This window comes from Oxyura jamaicensis, chromosome 26, assembly GCF_011077185.1.
Source record: "Oxyura jamaicensis isolate SHBP4307 breed ruddy duck chromosome 26, BPBGC_Ojam_1.0, whole genome shotgun sequence".
Classification (NCBI taxonomy): Eukaryota; Metazoa; Chordata; class Aves; order Anseriformes; family Anatidae; genus Oxyura; species Oxyura jamaicensis.
Window position 1 is genome coordinate 2,959,795 of NC_048918.1, and position 23,445 is coordinate 2,983,239.

Consider the following 23,445-nt stretch of genomic DNA (forward strand, 5'->3'; position numbering starts at 1 on the left):
GATTCTTTTCTTTAAAAAAAAAAAAATCAAATACCTTAACTACTTTGCAATTGAATTTTTATAAGATTTACTTTTCACTAAATAAATGTTCTGTAGCAGCTTTTTTTTTTAAGTATTTTTAAAAGGGTGTTTTCAATATGCAGATGCAAAAAAAATCAGACTAAATGTCTGAAATGTCACCTGTATAATTAAAGGAAGGTAAAGTTTCAGAGCTCAGTTCAGTTTTATTCCCTGGGTTAGTTGGTGAGCTTCAGCACTCAAAACCCCTACTTCTTTTGCTGATTTCATTGCCAAAAATATTTTTTCCTGAAACCCAATAATTTTCAACCTTCAATTTTCTCTCTATTTTTTGTGTCTTTTCTTCTTCCCTAAACACAAAAAAAATGAAAACGAAACCCCAAATAACTGCAGAGTTTTTATTTTATTTATTTATTTTTTCTTCATTTTTTTTTAAATCCACACAGTTAAAATCGCTGCACTGCATTGTCAGGATGTGCTTTAACAAAAGATGACAACTGCATTAAAGCCATCAGGGTAACACCAAAAAGGTTACTAAAATATGGTATCAAATTCAAGAAAGAGCCTCTTTAAACCAGCCCATCTGAGTACCAGTTGGCAAAATAGTTACTTACACTAATTTGAAATTTGAGATTAGTTCCAAGTTGCACAAACAATAAATATTTAGCATGTGTTTAAATATCAAGCTGAATAGGGATTGAAATGAATGTAAAATCGGTGAAATACATGAACAAGCTGGGCCTGATCCAAAGACCTTTGATGACAATGGAGGATCCTTCCACCTGCTACAACAGCTTCGGATCAAGCACCCCTTTGTTGGAAGTGACTGGTCACTTTAATCAAATGATTAGAGTGCTGTCATTTATAGCTCTATAATTCAGATTGTGTCAGCCTTTCCATTATAAACTCTCTTTCTTTTCAAGGATGGGTTATGTCTTGGCCATAAAAAATCATTCTGAGATTAAATTCAGCATGTTCTGATCTAACAAAGGGATCGTTCCTTGTGTGGACAAAACTCCCCTTAAACTCAGAGGATGCCAGGAGGTTACAACTGGTTTATATTTTTAAGGCTTTGGATGCATTTAAATTTTTTTAAATGCCCTGTGGAGTACACAGGGCCCAGTCCTGCAGTGCTCTCAGTCGTGGGAGTCACTTTGCCAGCGTGACTGGTTGAAGACAATGGGGATTATTGCCAGGAGTAGGTACTCGTATGTGTGTTTGCCAGTAGTGTCTGGTATTTGTTGGGTGCACACCTTCAGGAAGGTCCTTGGTTGCATGCTGTCATAATTCATGTGTATTTTTCTGTTGACTATATATTTATTTTTTTTCCCTATTCCAGAAACTAACTAAGAATAAAGACCATTATTTAATACACATTTTCTCAACCTTCCAGAAAAGATGTCTCGGTCATAATGAAAACCAGGAGAATGACAGATCAAAAGAACCTCCCTGATGTTAAATAAGGCCCCGATTCTGAATAAGACCCATCTGGGGAAACTTTGTTCATGAGGAACCCCAGGACTGGAAAATAAGGAAATTCATTGAGCTGCACTTTATATAAACCTAAGCACCTGCTGAATGTTAAGCACATGTTTTCTATATCTCTAGAACTCCCCCATGCTCCTGTTGCTTTGGTATTGAAACACCTCCCTTTCCTACATGTTTTTAATTCTTGCAACCCTATTACAAATGAAAGATTATTTTTTTTTTCCCCTGGTTTACAGGACAGACCCAGTGCTGTCAAGAAAACTACCTCAGGCTGTATCAGCAGGCATCATCCGCCCATCCAGCTTTCCGTTCCCATCTTTATGTTATCTCTAAGTTCAAGGTAGGAGCAAATGTCTGATTTCTACTTCTGCATTTGTGCCCTTTTTTTTTCCCCCCCACTGGGATGAGTCAAGAGGAAAGAGAGGCAGGTATTCATGTAATACCTCAATGAGCTACCTCTAATTGTTCATGGGAGCAGGTATCACTAGAGAGCCTGTTCAACCTGTGTAAATTGGCAGTGTCCCCTGGACTCACTGGAGCTGCTCCAGTTTACACCACTGAGGATCTGACTTGGAATTTCAAGGCTTTTCAGTCACCATCATAAATATCTCTTCTTTTACTTGGCAATGAAATGATCTATAGAGTAGTTCCAAAAAATTAAAAGAAGTTGTTGGCAGATGTGTCTATTAGTTTGAGCCGGCGATTTTTGGCTTTTTTGAGATCTGAGCTCAGTCACTGGGTAGCATGGAGGCTTCTTAATGTCCACAGTAGCTTTACCTTTGGCTGTGCAGTCAGCTGAGCCATCTCTAGAGGAAAGCACTTTGTTTCCCCCAGTTGACTGTAGAGAGCCTCAGGAGACACTCTTATGGGAAACCCTGGAAATATAGGAAATATGAGGAATTCTGTTCAAAACCTACCCATTCTCTTACTGACAATACTGGTGAGTCCATGAGAAGCCCACTGCAGTCAGTGCCTTTGTTCCAGCTTTTGGCAGAGATATGGAAACCTAAGCAGTAGGTGATGTCTCACTCTGCCTTTTTGAAATGTGAAAAAAATAGCGCTTTTCTCAAAGGCAGATTCCTATGGAAAACGTTCTCAGCCTCCGAGGAGTAAAATTCCTCCGCAGGGCAGGAGGTGCTCTGCCTTTGGAAGCCCTGCAAAGCCAGGCCTGTCATTGCAATGGAAGGAGATTGGGGTTGGCGCCTCCGTGGGTGTGAGCGTAAACATCCATCGGGGTGTGCCAACTAGAACGTGCCCTGGCTTTGTTACTACGAGCGCCCGGCTCCACTTCAGCTTTCTCTTGAGTGATTATTGACGTGCTCGCAGTTCCGGGGGACGTGGAAATTGGCTTGTTTACTCAAATTTGGCAGCAGCGAGCTGTCAGCCCTGTGAGGAGGCACTGAAGGACTTCCCTGAAGTGAAGAGTTGCTGCTCAGCAACTTCGCAGAGCCCATATTTTGGACGGAAAAATGAGGTCCCAGTTGGTACAGCTCATCTCAGCCGCAGCCCGTGCATTTCTTCCTGCTGATCCTCTCGTAGCTGTCTCCAGCTTGTGCTCAAGACACACCAGTGCCAGCACAGATCAAGGTGAAAGGTTGTATAAATTCCTGCTCAGAGCTGAAAACGCCTTGATTTTTTAATTTGGTCCTGGGACTCGTTCAGGAAAAACGTCAAAGCCTTCTGCTCAGTTATTTGTGCTGATCTAAAAATAACTTTGGGGGCCCCACCGTAACTGAATGCGCTCCCTTGAAAACAGAGCAGTATGCAGATTCCCATGTGCTGGTTCTCTCTAGATTTCTGGCAGCCAGAAACCCAAGTCATCAGAAGCTAGAAAACTATTCCTCTTTGTGTTGTCACCCTTCCTGATAGAAATGAGCAGGTCTATTGGAACATAGCAAGTGGCAGCTCAAGCACAGGGAGGAATGTCTTGCTATATTTCCAGCTGGACATCCCCAAGCTTTAAAAGAGCTTTTAAAAGGTCAGAGCCTCCAATGCTGTATCTGGCACTGTCGATGTCTTAACACCAGCGTAAAGAAAAAAACACTCATCAGTGACGGAGCTGCTCTCTGCATTGTTTTTTTTCTTCTAGTAATTGAGCAAAAAACAAGGTAGGAGTCTAGGCAGCACCTTGAGAGCTCGGGTGCTGTGTGCTCAAGCCAGTCATGGGCGAGTGCACCTGGGTGAATTTACATTATCAGAGAGGATGATGCTCTTGCCCTCCAGGTCCTTCACCTGTGGGCAGACTCGTCCTTGGGAACTGTAGTGTGTTATGGTCCTGAAAATGTATTTGCGACCTGTTCTCTTCATCAGGTCTCTCTGATGACCTGGAAGAGATTTTTGGTGGGAAGTCCAGATAACCAATTTATGGTGGTGATATCTGTTGGTCTGAAATGTCATTTGCTATTGCCAGAGACAATTGCAGACAGGATTTCTGTTGATAGTAACTTCCCAAACTTCGTTAAGTGGAGCATTGCTCCTAAAGCATCTCCTCTTCTCCTTTCTGGCAAGATGGTCCTATCACCCTCAGGTACTCAGTGCGTTACTGGTTGGATCAATGGCTAATTGTTCCAGAAACACATTGAGCATGCCCTGTCTGGGGGTCTTTTTATTAATTTATTATTTTAAATTATTTTAAACATTTAACAACCCCCCTGGAAATTTGAGCAAGAAATAGAATAAGAAAACAAAGGTTCTATCACAATTTTTGTTAAAGGCAGGGAAATCACTTCCCAGCCTGCTCTACTCCTCCTTCGCAGCCCCAGAAAGGTTTTATGAGCTAAAGCAATCCGTCTCTCAGGAGGTGCCTGAGAGGAAAAGGGAGACCACGAAACCAGGGCCATATTTCCATCTGGTGTAAAACAGCAGCGTTACAGCCAGTGGAGGCTGAGTGCTTCCCCCCAGCCACGGACCAGGGTTCCTGACCCCGGTCTGTGCAAACCTCTCAACATCAACATCAGGGAGCTGGCACCTGGCTCCTCGCCGTGGTGACCGTTCCTGGGGACCGAATACGTCTTGATTCCATATTTTGATTTTATAGGCCCTGCACAATAATCACCTCTTAATTCACCCTCCCACCCTCCCGCCTCTCTTCTCTTTCTGCTGAGGAACAGCAGACGGGAGATTTCATGTGCCATAAATATTTAGATTGTGCCTGTGTGTTTATAACACTTGCCGAGAGTGTAACTGGAGCAGCTCACACTCGGCAGCAACACCTGATGCTGGGGAAAAGTTTTCCATCACCTCATATGGACCAAACAGCCGTGCGCCGCGAGCAGAACATGCACCAGGGACCGGTAGCTGCGACGTCCCTGCCCCTTTCTCTCCCTGCCACACTGGTGAATAATAACAACAATAACAATATGAACGTGCTCTCGTGTCCCTGCGGAGCTGCTGCTCTAAAGGATGCTGGAAAAAAAAAAAAAGCTGTGGTTGTGATTGAATGGAAACTTCCCTGCAGCATCGCCGTGGGTATGCAGCATGGGGGAAGCATGTCTCATGTAGGACCTGTAGGTTCTAGACCACAGACCTCATGGAGCAGGAGATCCACGGGGCTTGTAATGTGTCCCAGCTCCTCCTATGCAGCCCAAATGTCTTCATTAAGTGTGGCACAGCTGCATTTAGGAAGATGGACCGCCCAATGCAGCTTTTTGAGAGCAGGTTTAGACCTCAGGAAAAGGGCAGCAAAGCTGACCCCTATTTGGGAGCACAGGAGCAATCTGGCTGAGGTCTGGGCCCCTTTCCACGGTGTTCAAATCAGCCAGGCTGGGCTTCTTGCCCTGCTTTAGGGGGAATGGACAGCCGGGCAGCCCAGGCTCTGCAGCCTTCCCCTCTGGAGCAGCAGGGCTGTGCTGGCCGCAGCCCTGCAGCCTCGCTGGCTTGCACCCAGCGGTCAGCCCTGTGCTTTCCAGAGCATCAGGTCTCTTAAGTGTTATGGAATTTTTTTGTGCTTTAATAAATGTGTTTTTGCTAATGTTTCTTCAGGGGAAAATATTTTTCTTTTGTTTCTCTGCGTAGCCTCTTTAGGACTTTCTGGGGAAGTGAAGCCAATAGTACTAGCTTTGGCTCCTTTTCTTCCCTGTCCTCTGCTTTTTTTCTCGCTTTTTTTTTGGAGAGGAAATAAATCTCTGTTTTTAGTCCCTTCCCGTGCTCCTATTCCACTTACCTGCTGGGTTCTCTCTTCTGTGGCTTTGGAAACAGGAGTAATGACTCACTCACAAACTTAGGAAGGATTTTCCTCTCCAGGCAGGCGATTTGCTGCTTGTCTTCTGTGGGCATTACTCAAACCTTGTTCCTGGGGGCTTTAGGACTTGCCATGGTCAGAGGTGAGACACTACAACAGAAGGGTTGTAGGTGATCTCCAGTTTGGTTGGGTTCTTTAAAGACAGGTGTTTGCCACAGATGGCAAATTTTGAATTTGGTGCAGTGAGGACTGGACTTACGAAGGAAAAACTAGAAAGAGACAACCCTTCCTCATCTTGTTTTAGAATCAGTGGAAGGAAAGGAAACATAAACTCAATTTTATGTGGATTATAAGGCACCTATAAAGAGAGTCATATGAACTGAGACACTTGGCTCTGTTACCCTAATGATACCTATGGAACAATATGTGAAACCTATTACACTATTCTGGATATATGTGTGTATATATATTTATATATATGTACGGAGAATGAGAGGGAGAGACGAAATATGGGGCCTTTATTTTTATTGGCTTCTGCAAAGAATAAATTACACAGCAAGGGCAAGGTTAAATTATTGTAAATGTCTGTATGAAAGGCATCACTTAATTATTAACAGTCTGCTACAAATAAAAGGTACATATGCTAAAATGGCCTGACCTGCTGGATTGTGGGTTTTTGTTTAAAATTGTTGGTGAGGCCCACAGCTGACTTGTTCTCTGTCAGGCAGGCTGGAAAAAGAGGCAGGGTAAGATTTCATTGCAGAATGGCTTACATCCCTCTCTACCAGATGTCAAGTGAATGCTTAGAAAATGGGTAAGGGGAAGGTGGGGCCTTTCTGAAAGCAGGGAGAAACCACAGAGAGGAATACAGGATGTGTAAAACCACCTGGATGGATGGGGAAAGAGGGAAACTCCAGACAGTGACTAGTATTGCTCACTGCAAAGCGTGTCTTACAATTTCGCTGCCTTATAACCTACCCACAAAAGAGTAAGTCCACAAAGGATACAAGTTTCTTACAGTCGAGCTCTTCACTTTTCCCAGCTAGGAAGAGGTTGGAACCCCTTTAAAGAGCTGCTGAGCCTCCATGTCCCTTGGATGTGCTCTGCATGTTGCCAGCATTGTGAGCTGTGCAATAAGCAATAAACCTGGTGCTCTGTTTGTGTGTTTTAGACAATCTTTGGATATACATACAACACTGCTTTATCTTAGTTTTTTATTTCAATAGTATCTCTGTGAACAAATAGCACTGTAGGGCAGAACCATCTTCCCCGAGAGACTCCCCTTCCATCTGCAGCCCAGGCTGACTCAGGTCCAGGAGAATCCTATCAAATGCAGCCCAAATGTCTGAGCAAGGCATCGTCTTCCTATTTGCATCCACACTTAAATTTGCAGAGCTTTTCAATCCTGCCCCTGGAGGCCTTCACCCGAGGAGTCTGCAAAAGGTAACTCAAAGAGAAAACCATCCCAGGATGGGATTTCCAGAGGGAAACTTGGAGGCTTCAACAGGTTGGAAAAAAATAAAAAAAATCCACTAGTCCATATGAATGAAAGAACTCAGTGGAAAGCTCTCCCTTTCACTCCCGTGCAAGATTAAAACTGCTTTTGGCAAAGCGGGAGACGTCTCCGTGATTTCACATTCAGCTGCAGGGCCAGACGGAATCCCTCGGAGCGCTGGGCTGACCTCCTGCACGCCGCTGGCCAGGGATTTCCACCTCCGCTCCGAGCAGTCCCTGGTGGAGCTGGGACGTTGTCTCTGCGGGAGAGGCATCCAGTCGTGCTGCAGGGATCACAAACAACTGGGGAATTCGCTGCCTCTCCCCGCCCTGGTAAGCTCTTCCAAGGGCTGGATGTGCCAGCAACGCCATTTGCTCATATGGAAAAACAGGATGACTAAGAAAATACTCAGTGTGAGCTTGGTCCTGATGGATTTTAATGCAGTTTGGCACATGAGGGGAAGGGAAGAAGGGGAGGAGCCCAAACCATCACTATCCAATGTTCCCAATGCCCATCTGTAAGTGCAAAGCCTCCTTACCCTTGTCTTTAGCACTTAGATTTAGGAAAGGCACATCACCTGTTACTATACTATGCTTTTACGGTGGCCTTTTCATCTGCTGTCTTCTGTGCCCGTAAGACACATCCCCAAAATACCCATCTCCTCCATATTACTCAAATTCCCACCAGTGGCTGCATCTCTGCTTCCTGCTTTGTCTCCATCTGTTTGACAGTACTCTCTGCAGGAACATCCAGGCCTGCTCAGCATGTGCTGCTTGGTCTTGCTCTTATTCCACGTCTCAGGTTTGTGCAGAAGGTGTTTATAACTGATCCAGAAAAGATGAGTTTCGATACACTTTTTCATCACATCAGACTTTGCTTCTGCATGAAGGTTTGCAAATGCAAGGCTTGAGTGGCCGGGGAAATTCCAAGTCTAGGCGAAGACTGGTTGGATGGAATTAGTGACAGGTAAAGTCTCTGTTCTGCGTCCTTCGCTAGGCCCTATCTCTCTATTTTACCGCTGTGAGAGTCTGATCTTGTCCCTTAAGGCCTTTGATGACAGTGGGAGCAAGAAAACACTTAACCCAAGGCTTCTTTTAGTTCTGGTCACATGTGAAAGAAGAGCAGAGCGCTTTCACTTCAGCTGCAGACAGGAACAGAAATCCTCGCTGAGAAAACCCAACTCCACAGGAGGTACGTCTCAGAACAAGGGAGAAGCGTGTCGTGGCCACGCAAGCCAACAGTAGCACAGCCTGCTACAGACCCCATGGGCTGCCGAGAATCTCTATCATTCACATCTCATGAACTGGTTTGGCGCATCTCCAGAGGACATTGGCAGCTGTTCAAGGCCCTGCAAGGTGCTGAACATGCAGAAGTTCCCGTTGTCTCCAACGTGTGCTTGTGCACGGGGATGGATTACCTGAGTTTGCCGGCGCGAGGGGGATTGGGATTTGGCTGGGCTCGTGTCTGTCAGTGGTGAAGGCTTTGTAAAAGGGCTTTCCACTTTACATGTGAACTGCAGCTGCTTCTCCAAATGCAAGAGGGTCCTCTAGGTTACAGCTGCTGCTTGCAACCTAACATTGCATGGCTGCAAGTAAGGCCATGGGGCAAGCGTCAGGACTGTGGATGAGATGGATGCGCGTGAGGGCAGGAATGTGGAAATGCTGAAAGCCCATTGTGTTGGTGCCACAACGGAGAGGGAGAACAGCCCCTGAGTGGGCCATGGTGGTGCTGCTGGTTGGGGGTAAATGGTAGAGGGTAACTGACTTGGTCTGAGCTCTGCACGCTGTCACAGGGTGCTTGATTTTTTGCTGGGGTAGTGGATAGGCGAAAAGGGCTGACTGGGGATCAGGAGCAGCAGAACTGAGAGAGATGGGGGTGAGCAGTGGTCATGAGCTGCAGGCAGGGTGTGAAGGAGCCCTGGGGGTGCAGGACCATATCCCAGGGGTGAGAGTGGGGCAGGAAGGGGGGCACAGGTTGTGGGAGAGCCCCAGCCCACGAGCGTGCTCTTGGCACGTGTGTTCACACACGTGGTTCTCTCAGTTGGTCCTGAAAGGAGCTGTGACTGGGGATAAAATGTCATGGTAGCAGCCAGTGGCTATAAAACCCTGGGTCTAAACGAAAGGGAAAAAGTGACAAGGGGAAAAGCAAGGTCGGCCCCACCTTGCAGGGTCTGCTATGGAATGTGTTTGCACTCCAGGGTGTGCAGTGCCTGAGAGTGCGTTAGCAGCAGTGTTGAGTTAGTAATACGAACCCTATACAAATACCTCCGGGGCAGACAGGTCCATTTCAGGCTGTGTTTATTTAATAAAGAGCCAGTGAAGTAACTGCAATTTCATTGTCAATTTACTAATGCGTTACAGTTATGTTTCTTAACCTCATTGTTTGGGCTCAGGAGCTTGCAGTGCCTGGCCAAAACTTTCCTTTTTTCTCCCCCTTGTTCCCCCCCTCAAGTGTAAAACACGTTTTATTATGACTAGAATGTCTTCTATTTATCAAAAGCTGGGATTAAAACCCTCAACTCCCCCCTTCCATGCACATATCCAACTTGGCAACAGGTCGGTTTATTAACCTCCTAAAAGCCTCGCTCGCTTGCTTGCCTTTTTTCTTTCTTTTTTTTTTTTTTTTAAAAAAAAAAAAGAAAAAAAAAGAAAAAAAAAGAAAAACTACATGCATTTGTGCGCGCACACACACACATTCACACACATATATTTTTAAAGTTCATCTGGGAAGAATACAATGGAAACTCTGGCTGGAAAGAGATTGAGCTGTGCGTCTTTGTGGTCTGGGAAGTCTGACTTCGGCCTCCTACTCTTTTGGATGGAAATCTGGGTTTCAAACACGCTTGCACGTTCTCAATAAAAAAAAAAGAAAAAAAAAAAGAAAGAAAAAAAACTCCCCAATGCTGAATTGAAAAGAAGAATGAGCTTTTGGATAAAGGTGGAGAGAGGTTGTTGGAGTTGCTGCTGCGGAGCTGGTTTGGGCTCAGCAGGTCCTTCCTGCGCGGGGGAGAGGAGGAAGAGGAGGGAGAGGAGGGAGGATTGCCTTCAGCTGAGCTTTGGTAGATCCCCTGGTCCCACCCAGGCTTATTTTCCCAGCAGGTATCCACAGGAGAGGACTTTCCACCTCTTAAAACTGTGAGAAGAGCCTTGGTCCATCAGGTCTGACATCAGGAAAAGGAAACTAAAGCCTTTTTGTTTGCCTTCCATGACAGCTCCTCTTGCAGTGGGTTTGGTGGCCAGGGAAGGACAGGCAGGTTTTCGGCTCGGTGCAGCCCCACCGAAGGCTCCATGGCATGATTGTGATCTGGTTCAGAAACTACCCCAGTACCAGTCTGCATGCAGGCAGGTTTTTGATTTCAGTCCATTGGTTTGTCACCAAAAGATTTAGGTAGATGGTGTTATGCTGGAAGGAAACAGAGGGTCAGAGCCCATGGGTATGGTTGGAGAGCTGCGAGGATCAACAAGAAATGCCCTTGGTCTCATGGCTTTCCCCTTCACCCAGGACACACACACACACCTTTGGACGGTTCTCCAGCCACAGTCGTCGTGTCCCTGCCCTCATCCAGGATTTGTCCTCAGCTCTGCCACTTCTGGGCAGCTCTGGCTTCACCTGCATGTGGAGGTTGGCAGTGATCAAGTGACATTGGGAGGGGGAAGAGGTGGGATGTGGGAGCAGGACTCGGGTCCCTTCCAGTGTTCCCACCCAGGCAATATTTTTTCTCTACAATACTGAAATATTTCTTACCCCACCATCAACAGGGACCGGTTTTTGGGAGTATCTGTGTGTGCGTGAGCATCGACATACCTGCCGATAGGATGGGTGGCACTCAGCTGGTGACGCTCAGCCTGTCCCCATTTATTTACCTACCCTTTATATTGCCTCAAAGCAGCAGCTCTCACTTGGGGTTTTGCATCCAGCCCGGAACATTTTGCTCCGTCAAACACACAGTTCCCGGTGCTGCGCGTTGCAGACAGCGTTAACTTCTCATTAATTTTTTGTCTCTCCTGCTCCTGCCCAGCAGTTTGGCAGGGCCTTTCCCCACATCTCCCTTCGAACATCTCCGAAGGCCCAAACGCTCGGCGGGCAGCCCTAGCACCCTGCCCTGCCGTGACCTCCGAGAACCGCGCTGTCTGCTCCCTGAAGGGGTTCGATTCAGCCCTTCGTGCCCTGTCAGCAGCCAGGCCCCCCGCAACACAGGCGACCAGTCGTGACAAATTACATGGGCTGGCTTCGGGGGTGGGGGGCTGAGGACGGACCCCACTCCCCTCGCTGGAGGAGGCTCTTTCCTCCAGCAAATTCGGGCTGGAGAGGCGGCCGGACTTGTTCAGTAATTAGAAGGAAGATTTCTGCTAATCTCCCTCTAAATGAGGGTCTAATTCCGAGAGCAGGGGCTTGTCAGCTGCTTGTTAACAGCCTCCAGGACCCCCGCTCACGCGGCCCTCATTATTTTCGGAGCGTTTTCAGTTGGGCCTTTTGAGTTCGGAACAGGAGCATAAACTTTGCTTAAACGTGGGCCGGTGTCTGTTCGCGCTGGCCGTGTTAATAAGACGCTGCTTAAATCAGATGGTTCGGGAAAGAAATGCAGCAGCAGTGGTAGTGAGGAGGGGGGACATTTAATATTGAATTTGCCTTTTTTTTTTTTTTTTTTTTTTAAATGTGGAAACTTTTAGACACAATCCCGGCCCTGTGTTTAAGTCATTAAAACATCTTTAAGCATTTTCTGGTTTTAGTTTTCTTAGCAGCAGTCCTTTTCCTGGAATGCATTTTATTTTTCTTTTAAGTTGATGAAAAAAAATATATATATAAAAAAAAAAACGCCCCTTGCATTTCCAGGCGATTTTTTAAGGGGAGTGAGGAGAGGGAGGGCGAGGGGAGGCGGAGGAGGTTGTGAGATGAGGAAAGTGAGAGAACAGGGCCCTTTCTGTGTTTTATTTCTAATCCGCAGGAATCCATTTTAGCCTTTTATGGCTGTTGCACTTGCTGACAGGATTTACATTCTCCGTATGTTATCTGAAACATCACAATCTGCGGCTGTGGGATTGTTTCATGCCTGGGTTAAAAACACGCCAGTGCTTCTGGGAGGCTATGGGGAGGCAGGCAGGGAGCAAGGTAAAAGCAGGGAGGAGAAGAGAAAGCTTTTTTAAAAAGGAAAGAAAGGGAGGAAAAAAAAGAGCTAAGCGCTTTGCAGGAGCTGTTGTTGGCAGAGTTCACGCCCCAGACAAACTGATGTTTAAGTGAACCAGGGAGGGTATTACGATCCCTTTGATTCCAGCAGCGTTGGAGCATAGATCTGGTCTAGGAAAGCAGCTATGGAAAGAAACACCCTGCTCTGACCCCCCCAAAACCCCCCCGTGCCGGGTGCCTTTTGGAGTACCGCTACCAGCAGCGGTCCATGCCGGGCTGGCATGGATAAAAGGGTGGCTGGATGCAGCTTCGGGAGCTCCTTGAAAAAATCCTGATTTTTAAGGGCCTCTTTGGAAGAAACCAACGATGTTGCCGTTAAAAATTCAGACTTTTTCAGGTGGTGCTTGAGAAAAGAGTAAACAGTGAGGATGTGATTCTGTTTTCCAACAGCTACAAACGTTGTGGTGCCAATCCAGGAGGATCCATCAAAGCACCCTGTGTTTTCAGAGAGCGCTGAGCCTCTGTCATCTCAAACACACGTCCCTCGATCTGTCTCAGCCCGGATACCCAGAAAAATCGCTCATGTCTTTGTAGTCTGGGCTGTTCTCCTTTGACTGTGCTGGTTCTGCAGCACATTTGGCTGTTCCCCACGAAGGTGGTGGGTTGTGCCTCTGCATGCACAAGAAGGTGCCATGCCGCATAGTTGGTTTTCTGATCATGACCAAACTCTAAGCTCTTAAGGTAGAGACTTCAGGTTTTTAATAACTCACGGGAGAACCCAGGGAAAATATAAGTTTTATGGAGTCTAGAGAATATTTTTAAAAGATTTAGATGTCTGGAAAAAGTGTCTTAGGAGGTTTAAGTGCTTTTCAGTGGAAAAAAAGATATATTAGCAAATATTCCTGTTTCTTTGTTAGTCCCTTCCGGAGCAGAACAGCAGCCACGTGTGCTGAGGTCTGTGATCGGGGGTCCGTGGGCCAAATCCCGAGTTGGTGCAAGGCAGCACAGCCCCACGCGGGGTGGGCTGGAGCTCGGTCCCATGTGTTTTACAAAGTGATCACTTGGGCTTTGAGAGATTATTATTTTGGGGGTGGCCTAAAGCTCTGTGGGTTGTAAAAAGCTCCGTGTTTGATGCGATGTGTAATTAACAACATTATCTAAGAGCCTAATATCATTTTATCCATTTATCCCATCCCATTTTATCCATTTTGTGGCAATCAAGTCCTGCTCTCCAGGAGGTGCTGGGGGTGCCTCATGGCTGGGCATCAGCCAGGGGGTCTTGCAGAGGCAGGAGATGATGCCGGGTAGGTCTGTGCTATCCAAGCCCTGCACGTGTGGATGTTTCCAGCGCTGTGCATCACGCTCCAGGTGCCTTGCTGAGCACGTTTGGTGCACGTTCCAGTGTGTGCCTGTTTGCACGTGCCTGCAGCGCCACGTGGGGAGTGTGCAGGGGCCACGCTTGCATGCGTGCGTGTTGCCAGCATCGTCCCCATGAACTCCTTCCTCACCATAAGCTTGATCCGGAGCTCAGCTCCAGCCTCCCTACCACCCAACACCCCCTGCCCGTGCCAATCCTGCCCTGTCTGGACACGGTGGGGCTGGTGTGGTTACTGCAGCCCGCAGCAGAGCTCCTGCCCGCAGCCCAGCACCAGCAGGACCCACGGCCCCCATCACCCTCCTTCGTCTCCCCTCGGCCGGAGGGAATCAGGTTACGTTCCCCATCCCTGCGAGTGAAAGAACCCACCTGTGTCTGCGGGGCCTGTTTTGGATTCCTGGGAAACTTTAACCTCTATTAATACTACTAAATTATTTCTTCATATGGCAAAGTACTTATGTAAACCGATCTCCTCCCGCCTTCCCCTCCTGACTTGGAGGAGGCAGGCACTCCACTCTCGCTCAGATGGATCTACCTGCTCTCGGGGGGCTTTCAAACCCTCCACATTCCTCCGCGGCACTGCTTTTTGTTGCAGAAGGACGTGCGCTTGCTGGAAGCGAGCACGTGATGGGAAAAGGGGGGAGAGAAAGGAGAAGGAAGGGAGGAGTGAGATCACCCAAATAATTGGCTCGGAGGCCTCTGGAGCAGCAGCAGGTTGCGGCGTACATTTGTCTGTCTCTCCGTCAAGTTTTCCTGAGCCGGTGTCTGCCTCGGACCTCCCCAGAGCTGGAGTAAATTAGGAGTAGGCTCGCTGGGGTCAAGTGGGCTTAGTTGTCATTTACACCGACACCTCTTTATATATTACACCAGCTTCCAGTGCTGCCAGACTGGTGAGATGGGACCTTGGTGGAAATGAGAACCAGGCCCGGGAGGTTGTTTTTACCAGTGGCAGCACCACATATTCCGAGCCATGAGCATTCAGAAATTGTGAGATCATGGGACTGTCCCAAAATTCTTCAGATTTAAACATTTTTCTTTCATTCTTTTTTATTTTATTTTATTTTGGTCTTAAGGCTTCTTTCCTTGGCCACAAGGGTTAAAAATGTTCTTTTTTAATGTGAACAACTAAATGAACGATAAAATGTCTCATGAAATCACGGGACTCCAGCAGATGGGGCTCAAAGAAAAGAATGCCAAAAAAGCTACAAATTGACGGTGCTGCTCGGTGCCACTCCGGGCAGAATCATGCCTTCCCCACGGGTTTCACTGGGTGGTTTTTCTTTTCTCCTGACTGTCACCTGGATGATAGATCTTAGCCTTCAGGCTCGTGCAACTCGGTTTGCTCGACTGAGGCAAACACTCCTGAGACCCAGAATTGGGTCCTGGCTCCAGCTACTGGGCATCCAAAGTTGGCCTTTAACCTGGTGAAAGCCCCCAGTCACAAATAATCCAGTACCCTCACAAAAGACATCAGCTTTTCAAACCCAATAGCAGAACAGGCTGGAAAAATGAGTGAAAAAAATCTGCAAAGTTTTAACCCTGTGCTCCCCCAACAGGTGTTTTGTTTGGCTTGTTTTTACAGCCAGAGCTGGGATTTGAAATTCCACCCAAGTTTGGAAATTCAAAACCCGCTTTCCACGTCTGCAGCCACCATTTCTGCAAAGCAAAAGAGAAGGGACTGGTGAAAAGTTTTAACTTCACATTTGCACCAGGTCAGAAGTCAGCCTGTGGGCAGCTCGTACAGTCCATCTGAGAAGAGTTAAGCTGCTGCACCCCTCTAATTCAGCTGCGTAGGATTTTCTGTCCATGCTGTCATTAAATTAACCTCGTGCAAGGCAACTGGCACAGTGTGTGTTAAAGTAATGCTAGAAAACAAGGCTTCTCTCTTAGCCTCCACAATGTGTGGTCACATGCAGTAATGCAAAATCAGTACGAGGATATGGGATTGTAAGTAGGAAAGTCAGCTGTGTTGTCTGGGTTGGGCCTGCTGTTTGGCACCAGCCAGAAGGAGTTTGTTGCCAGTGTCCACAGGCTTTAGGGAGACAGGAAAAATCTGATCTCTGCACCATGTTTTAGTAATGCAAAAAGCTGGGTGGATGCTTTTATTTTGGTTTGTATGCCCCATTTCAATTGAATGAAAAAAATGTCGCTCCAACCAGAGCCAATCTGTCTTGCACTTTTTTTTCCTCTAAATCAACTAAATCATTGTCTGTTCCCACGTTCAGTCTCCTACCAACAACTCTTTGGTCAGTGGAGAGGAAAGGTGATGAAAATGGTCCATGCATTATCCAGTTATCAAGCTGTAATCAATGCATCTCATCCTCCACTGGCTCCCTAGCCTGACCCAGCGCACAAAGGGCAGTAAATTTCTGAGAGGGCTGGAGCAACGCGAGGCACAGATCCTTACAGATGGGAAACAAAGACCAAGAGCGACCAAGTCACCTTAAGTCTGATACAAACTCAGGTGAAAATGATGGAAGTTGAAAGCCTCTAACCTGGGCACAGGCCAAGTGCTCGTCTTTTGGGGGCCGTGTCTTTGTTAAACAATGCCTGCTGTGATGGGTTTTGCTGGTGTCCTCTCCTGAGTTAGCACTTTCCTCTCTCAAGCTCTGAGCACAACAGGTACCAGGTTTCAGCTGTAGCCTTGAGATGACACCATGAAAATGGGCTGGATCCAAGCATCCATGCTATCCTGCAGGGCAGAAGGTATTTATTTGAGTCCCCACCTGTGACTTCTCCCAGTGCTGGAACCAGCCACACCGAGAGCCAGCGAGGAGCCCCAGAACCTCAGGGGTTTGGGATCGAGCCTGCCTTTCTGGAAGAGGCATTTTACCCAGCACAGGGCATTGGGTTAAGTCTGGACAAACCGAGACACAGGAATTACCGAGTAAAATGTCCCGGCCTGTCTTCTCCAGGAGGTCATCTAGATGATCTGTTTGTCTCTTCTGGCCTTTAAATCTACTAATCTATTTTCCCTTCCAGGAAATATAACTATATTCTGAGAACAACAGCCCCTTAGGAAAAAAATAAATAAGGAAGGAAAGCATGCCTTTGAAAAACAACAGCAAAGAAAAAAACCTTTCAACTATAAAATAAACTAAGGTACAAGATGCAATTAACAATGCACAAACAGCAGAGCCTGGAATGTAAATTGTATTTAAATAGGGCTGTGAAGAATGTTTCAGTCCCCTAAATGGCTTCTCTCTCCTGCTGCCTTGAACCTCCAATCAAGCCCTGCCTGGGAGTAATTTGGTGCTGGAAATTGTTGCCACACGAACAGCTGAAGGCTGGCAGGGTCACCGGCCCCCCGTGTCACACCCTGTCATTTTAGATTAAGATATGCAAAGGCGACACGGCTGCGAACTTTCCCTTTGCTGCCGTGGCTGTGTCCATCCCCTCGGCTGTAATGAGAGGAAGGCGTAATTGGAGTCAACTGCTTGATTATGATAATTGCTACTGTCTGGGGGAAGAAACATTTGAGTCCTGGAGCTTGATCCATGCTGCACCTTTGGGGTGATTGCTGTCTGTTTGCCAGCAGATGGGCCTGGCAGAAAGCATCCTTTTTGGCCCCGCTTTGGCCCCTTGACCTCAGCTTGACCACTTGTTGGCTCCACGATTGCAGGCAGGGTCACGGGGTTTTCTGGCTCTTCTCTGCTTCCCACCAGAGGATTTGTCCTGAAGGATTTATCCCCTAAGAGGGAAAGGGCCTTTTGAAAATTTATCCCCAGCTCTTCGCGGCAACACAACTGGGAGATGAGGTGCCGTATATTTTCCACCGGGATATTTATCGCTTTTCATTGTATGTCCCAGCAACAGTCGGTGGGAAATACCTCCAGGAAGCTGGGCTGGTCAATCTGTTCCACCCTGCCTGTCTTCATCTGCTGAGAGCTGAGACGGTCCCAGAGGTCAGGGCACGGCGATGGGGGCAAGGAGCTGGCTGCTCGGTTTTCTGAGCTTCCAGCAAACCCTACTGGGATCTTCCCCGAGTTACCTCATGTGCATCCGTGCCCCTTTGAGAAAAGGAGATGGCCCCTTCTCGGCACCAGTTTGTTTGTCAGTGCTGTTAAACGGTCCTGAGATCCTGCGATATCGACGGGAGGATCTCGCGGTTGGGGTGTGAACCCGGGGGAAGCGCTGCGCTGCTCCCGGATCCACCGCAGGCTCGGGCAAGTCTCTGAGGCTGGGAGCCTCGGAGCAATTTGCAGTTTCAGTGGGAGTTAAACACTTAAATATCCCCGGGAAGCTTGGCCACAAGTTCCATGTGCAGCAATTTCCCTTCTGCCAGTAACCCTGGCCGGCACTGGTGTGAGCACAGAGGCCTGTAAAAGCCCTGGGACTGAGATCACACAGATATAATTAAGGTGGCGAGAGGCGTATTGTTAATTCATGGCTATTATTTATTAATATCAGCCTTAGGTGCAAAGCTCAACTCTAGCTGTGAAGCAACGAGCACAGCCTGAGCAACAATAATAAATAACCAACAAAGTAATTGGATAATTGTTTCCTTGGTATCTTAAAAGTTTAACAAGATTTTTTTTATTTTTTTCCGAATGTTCACGTTCGAGAGCATGGAGGGAAAAGCACTGCTTGCATAAAGGGTGAGATACAAAAAAATCATTGAAAATGGAAAAAAAAGGAGCCACAGGTAATGCTGTGGGTTTTCATTTCACCTCCTCAACACGGGGCTTTGCCCTGCTGATGGCCAGCAGTGAGGGGCCAGGGCTTTTGGAGCTTTTTGGCAGGGCCGTTAGTTCTCTTGTTCTGCTAAGTTTAGAAAATGAGCTTGTTTGGATAGATATGATATATTTTTTTTTCCTTTGTTATTAATGAGGTGTCTCTCTGCAGAGTCCTGGTGGGCTCTGTATTAGCAAGCAGCTCTTTCCGAGTGTATCAGGCTGGTTATCCCGAGCGTGGCGTGCAGCCCTTGTGTTTTAGGGTCAGGCAGAGAAGGATCCTCGTGCAGTTTGATAAGAGAGGAAGAAGTTTAAGCTGCTTTACAGGGTAGATTAAGAACCCCTGTAGACTGTAGCTACGCAACAGTGTTAGTCCAACGGTGCAGAGATCTCTGAGCAGAGGCGTAGCTGTTATGCTAAAGGAACTACCTGGATTTCATTAACAAAATAATGTGCTAAAATGTCATTAAGAACTGAGTGCTCTGAATAACCCTGCCACATTTTCTTAGGCTGTAAATCAGGAAGAAACCAAAGCAACTGCCCAGGCTCCCCCAGGCTAAACCCAGAGACTGAAATCCAGAAGTTTCTTGCACCAGAGCATACCATGTGTCTGGACCCATGGCTTAGCCTGCCTTCTGCTTAGCAGTTGCTTTCCCAAAAAGCAGTTAAGCCACCGTGTGAACTTAAATGTGCTGTGAACTCCAGCTAATGTCTGTGCAGGCAGGGAAGGCAGCAACTCTTTCTGGCCTGTAAGAACGCCGGGGATTGCTCCCAGCATGTCTGAAGGCTCGTGTGCATCCTAGGAAATTTCTTGCCAGGTCTAGCCTATTCATACAAGATCAAAGTCAAGGCAGGCTTCAGTTAGAGCTCACACCCTTTCCTCCCGAAAAGATTCATGTGTTGTTACTCATTTACTACTACGCCTTTGGTTTTGTTTCTTTTTGCATCGCTGTGAAACACGTGAATGGCCACTGCCAGCCTGGGCTCCGTCTGTCGGCGCTGCGATCTGCACGGCCAGCCCCAGGTGCTTGTGTGCTGGTGGCACTTACACAATGCTTCGGGACCCCGGGGCTCGGGCCTGTGACATTGTTATCTCTATTAATTTACGGCATAACCAGTCCTTTGGGAGAGTTTCGTCCTGATCTCCATAAGTAAGAGATTGCTTTATCCATCTATAAGTTTTCTTAAACTTTATCGCTATGATTCCGGATATAATTTATTTAGATTTGTCTCTTTTTTTCACTTTGTTTTTTCTAACCCTACCACACTCGGGCCTCAGGAATGTTTCGGGGGATAGGCAGAATAAGGTCTGGAGGTGAATTCTCCCTTCGTGTGTAAATACAGAGCCTTCTGACAGTTTTGTTTTATTTCACCGAAAATTGCCAAAATACACTCAGAGCCTGTTCTCTCACTACATTTTCATTTTAAATAGGAAATGCCAAAGGCAGCTGACAAAAAAACCTCTTCTCATATAATTCCAACTTTATTTTACCAAATCCTGAGCGCTCCTTTGCTGCCAGCAGCTCCACCTCTTTCATCCAGGAGCTGGTGACACCGCTGTTGCTGCTTTGATGGCACTGCAGGTGTGGGTTTAGCAGCGGGACGTGGAAACGAAGCCTTGTGGACCGAGCGTCCTGCCAGACCCCAAGGCAAGGCTGCAAAACCCCAGCTGTATTTCACAGGGAGCTGCTAAGAAGCAGCTTTGTCCCTCAAGGAGCTTTTGCAGACCTTGCTGGAGGTTCCTCCAGGGGTGCCAGGGAGAGGAGCCCATCCGTAGGAAGCTCCCGATGCCACTCGTGCCGTGTTGGAGGGGGCACGGGGACCACCAGCACCCTCTCAGCCGAGGACTGACCTCCGGGACCCCTCGCGTGTGCCGGGTGGCCGCGTTCCCTCGCACTGCACATCATGCAAATAAAAGCCTGACCTCCAGCGAGAGGCAGGTCACAGCGCTGGGCACGCCGGAGCGTGGTGGCCGTGGTGGGATGGATGCAGATCTCAGTCATTCCTCAACGCCATCGCGGGGAACGGGAGTCTGAAAGACATTACCTGGGTGTTAGTAAAAGATTTGCTTTTCCTGAACTTTCTCTATAAGTGCTAAAGCAAACCGTGGGCTTCAGGCTGTTACATCTCTTCTGTCTTTCAAGTCAAATGTAAAGAAGGTTTTCCTAAGCCTTTAGCACTCAGAAAATATTGCCGTGCTTCTCCCGTGTTCCAGGAGGAGTAAGGAGGACCCTGCCTGGTGGGACCTTCCTCTTCCTCAGCCCAGCTCAGCTCCGGGGCCGAGTCTCACGGGGAGAGGAGCAGCATCCCTTTGGGCAGCTGCTTTGGGAAGCCTGGTCCAGCAGCTCTGCCCTCACCTGCAGGGTGATTCTGAGGCAAATGAGCTCTCAGCGCCCATTTCCCTCTGAGGATTGAGGTGAAGACGTGAAACACTTGAAGCTGCGTGAATGGAAATTGCTGCATAAAAGCAGTTTTTCGCTGCTGCCCTGGGGCAAATGGGTGGACAGGCTCTGTATCATGGTCCTGTTTCTTCCTCTGCACCTACTGCAATGTCTAAGCAGGGGGAAGCTGGTGCCCTCCGTTAATTCAAATGCTCAGGAGGAGGGTTGAGCTTGCTGCTGCTTGGGCATTTCACGGCTGAGCTCTGCGGTGCCAGCAGCGGGCTGGGCATGGCGGGGCTGCGGCCACGCGGGAGGCACGGCTTCACTGCAGGCAGGCGCTAAGCCCAGGCGCTTTAGAGGAGCTTTGCCTAAATCCTGGTCAGAGGTGGACACCGAGCTTCCCCAGCCGGCTGCGAGGTGCTCGCCGAGGCCTCTCGCCGCTGCTGCCTGGGTGTTTTACCAGCGCCGTTTCCTGAAGTTAATAGGGAAGGGAAAGGAGATGAAGGCGGTGATGGGGGAAGATGTGTGATGGGGGAAATGTGGACAGAGCCTGGTTACCCCGAGTCCCCAGCTGGGCTCTGTCCTCAGCCCAGCACACTGTCCTGCGAGGCTCCTGCCTCTCTGAGACTCCAGGGCAGGAGCAGCAGTGCCTCCATCTCCCCTGGCCTCCGAGCATGCCTGGCACGAAGGGACTGGTGCCGAGGGTCAGATGTCTTCTGAGCATCAGATTAAGAAGCAGGGGGATGCATTAAAAAAAATAGAAAAAAAAAAAAAAAAAAAAAAAAAAAAGGAGGTGTGGGCAAAAAAGAAACAGTAAATGCATCAAATAATAATAAAAACCCACCCTTTTCTTTGAGCCTGAATGTATGCTGGTGCAGTGCTTAGGGGATTAATCTCTTAAAAAATAAGTGCCATGTGAGTAGACAGGCAGTGATTAAGGTTTTAACTGATCAGTCTGCGTCTGACAGTGAACCAGCTATTATCTTAACGGAATCAAACGAACATTCAGAGCCTCCGCTCAGCCCCAAACATGAAAGGAGATGTCATCTGCTGGCAGTTGGCAAGCCGCAGGGGAAGGGAGAGAGAGAAAGAAGGAGGGAAGGAAAGCAAAACATGGGTGAGAAAAAAGGAGGAGAGAGGCACAGCCAGAGAAAGGAGCAGGGAGGAGGAGTGGGAAAGGGTGGAAGAGTAAATAAAAGGAGGTCGCCAAGAGAAAAGGGAAGGTAAAAGGAAGAGCGAGCAGCAGAGGCTTGGAGGAGTGCATGTCTGCTCTCCTCCTACGTTTCTTCCCTTCCTGCTCTCCTGTGTGGTTTGGGAGCTGTTCCCTGGGTGTGCTGGGCCTTCAGCGCCTGCCCTGGCTTTTCCCACACTGGCTGTCACGCTGGCTGCCAAGGTCTCCTCTAAACCAGGGAGGTCTAGCACTCTTGAACCTGAGGTCAAAAACAAGAGGGAGGAAAAGAATGGCCTTCAGGCCAGAGGAAGAAACCAGGGCAACCAGGCTCTTAACGTGATAAAAGGGCTTTATCTCAAAGCACTTAAACAAAACACACAAGCCTGAGAGAAGAGGTTTTCTTGTCAAGTATCCGCCAGGGCCATCGGGGAAATTGCAAATCCCCCCAGGACAGAGGGGCTCTGTCTGAACACTGTGCAGACCCCGGGGCTGGGGCCGTGCAGGTGATGGGCTCTGGGGAAGGGAGGGCAGGGGGGGATTTACCTCGGCCGGAGGCCGGCAGCCAGAGCGGAGGCAGTAATTCCTGGGAGCTGCTGAGCCTCAGAGCGGAGCAGCCTGGAAGCGAGCGGTTATTAAAGAAAAGATCAAGGGCACGGGGAGCAGGCCTGGAGAGAGGGGCAGGAGGGAAGAGGAGACATCCAGGAGCGGGTGGACATGGTTCCTGTTCCCTCCCTTTGGGGAGTTAGCGTAAATTAATGTCATCCTTCTGTAGCCAGTGGATTGATGCAGTTTACAGGAGCAGCCCTCTGCAAATTCAGGAGCCAGACTGGCCTCGGGGACAGAGCATCTTCCCCTGGGAGACTGGAATGGGGCAGCTGCAGTTTGCAGCGCAGTGCAGGCTGCAGGAGGGAGATGCTGCCTGGCAGAGGCAGGAGCTGCCTGGTTGTGTTTGCGTGCTCAGCTCAGCATCCAGGGGGACAGCAGGATTTATGGCTACAGGGCAGAGACGTAGCTTGGGCTGGAGAAGGACTGGAGATCAGGAAAAATGGCTTGATAGCCCGGAGGGCTGCTGTCGGCAGAGCAGGATAGCAAGGCTGGGAGATGGCTGAGACCAAAAAGCTGAGCGGGTAGGCTAAGGAGTCAGGAGACCTGGGGCTTGCTGGCCTCTTGTGAAAGATTACAGGCAAGATTACGCCATGGAGAGAGAGGAAAGGTCTCTGGGCTGCAGATTCCCTCCCCAGCTGACTGACTCTCTCCAAGGGGCTAAGGCAGCTCTGCTCCTTCTGGTGCCCTGCTCTAAACGGACAGGCTCTTTGCTCCACCTGATCTTCTCCCTCATCCCTTTGGGGACCAGAGCCATCCATCCCCATTTACCACTGAGAGATGTGATGCTGGGTGCCAGAAATCCCCGTTTTTGGGGAGAGGCATCCTGCCCTGGCCGAGGGTGCTGCTGCCCACCTGGCTGCCTGGCTCCCCTCCTCGTCCTGTGGGCTTTGGCTGGGGCCACATCCTCAGCCCTATGCTTATAGGGCCACATGGG

The 23,445-nt window shown here is 48.5% G+C and overlaps 2 long non-coding RNA genes across 2 annotated transcripts; one reads left to right on the forward strand and one right to left on the reverse strand.

Annotated features, from left to right (window-relative positions):
* Nucleotides 1–1,077: 1,077 nt before the first annotated feature.
* Nucleotides 1,078–21,491, reverse strand: LOC118178651. The gene is made up of 4 exons (XR_004756250.1): nt 21,126–21,491; nt 20,434–20,974; nt 12,204–12,206; nt 1,078–1,088 (listed from the first exon to the last, which is right to left on the reverse strand). It is a non-coding gene; the product is annotated as an uncharacterized LOC118178651 (long non-coding RNA).
* LOC118178650 lies at nt 14,434–20,443 on the forward strand. Its single transcript, XR_004756249.1, has 3 exons — nt 14,434–18,438; nt 19,140–19,145; nt 19,786–20,443. It is a non-coding gene; the product is annotated as an uncharacterized LOC118178650 (long non-coding RNA).
* Nucleotides 21,492–23,445: the final 1,954 nt, after the last annotated feature.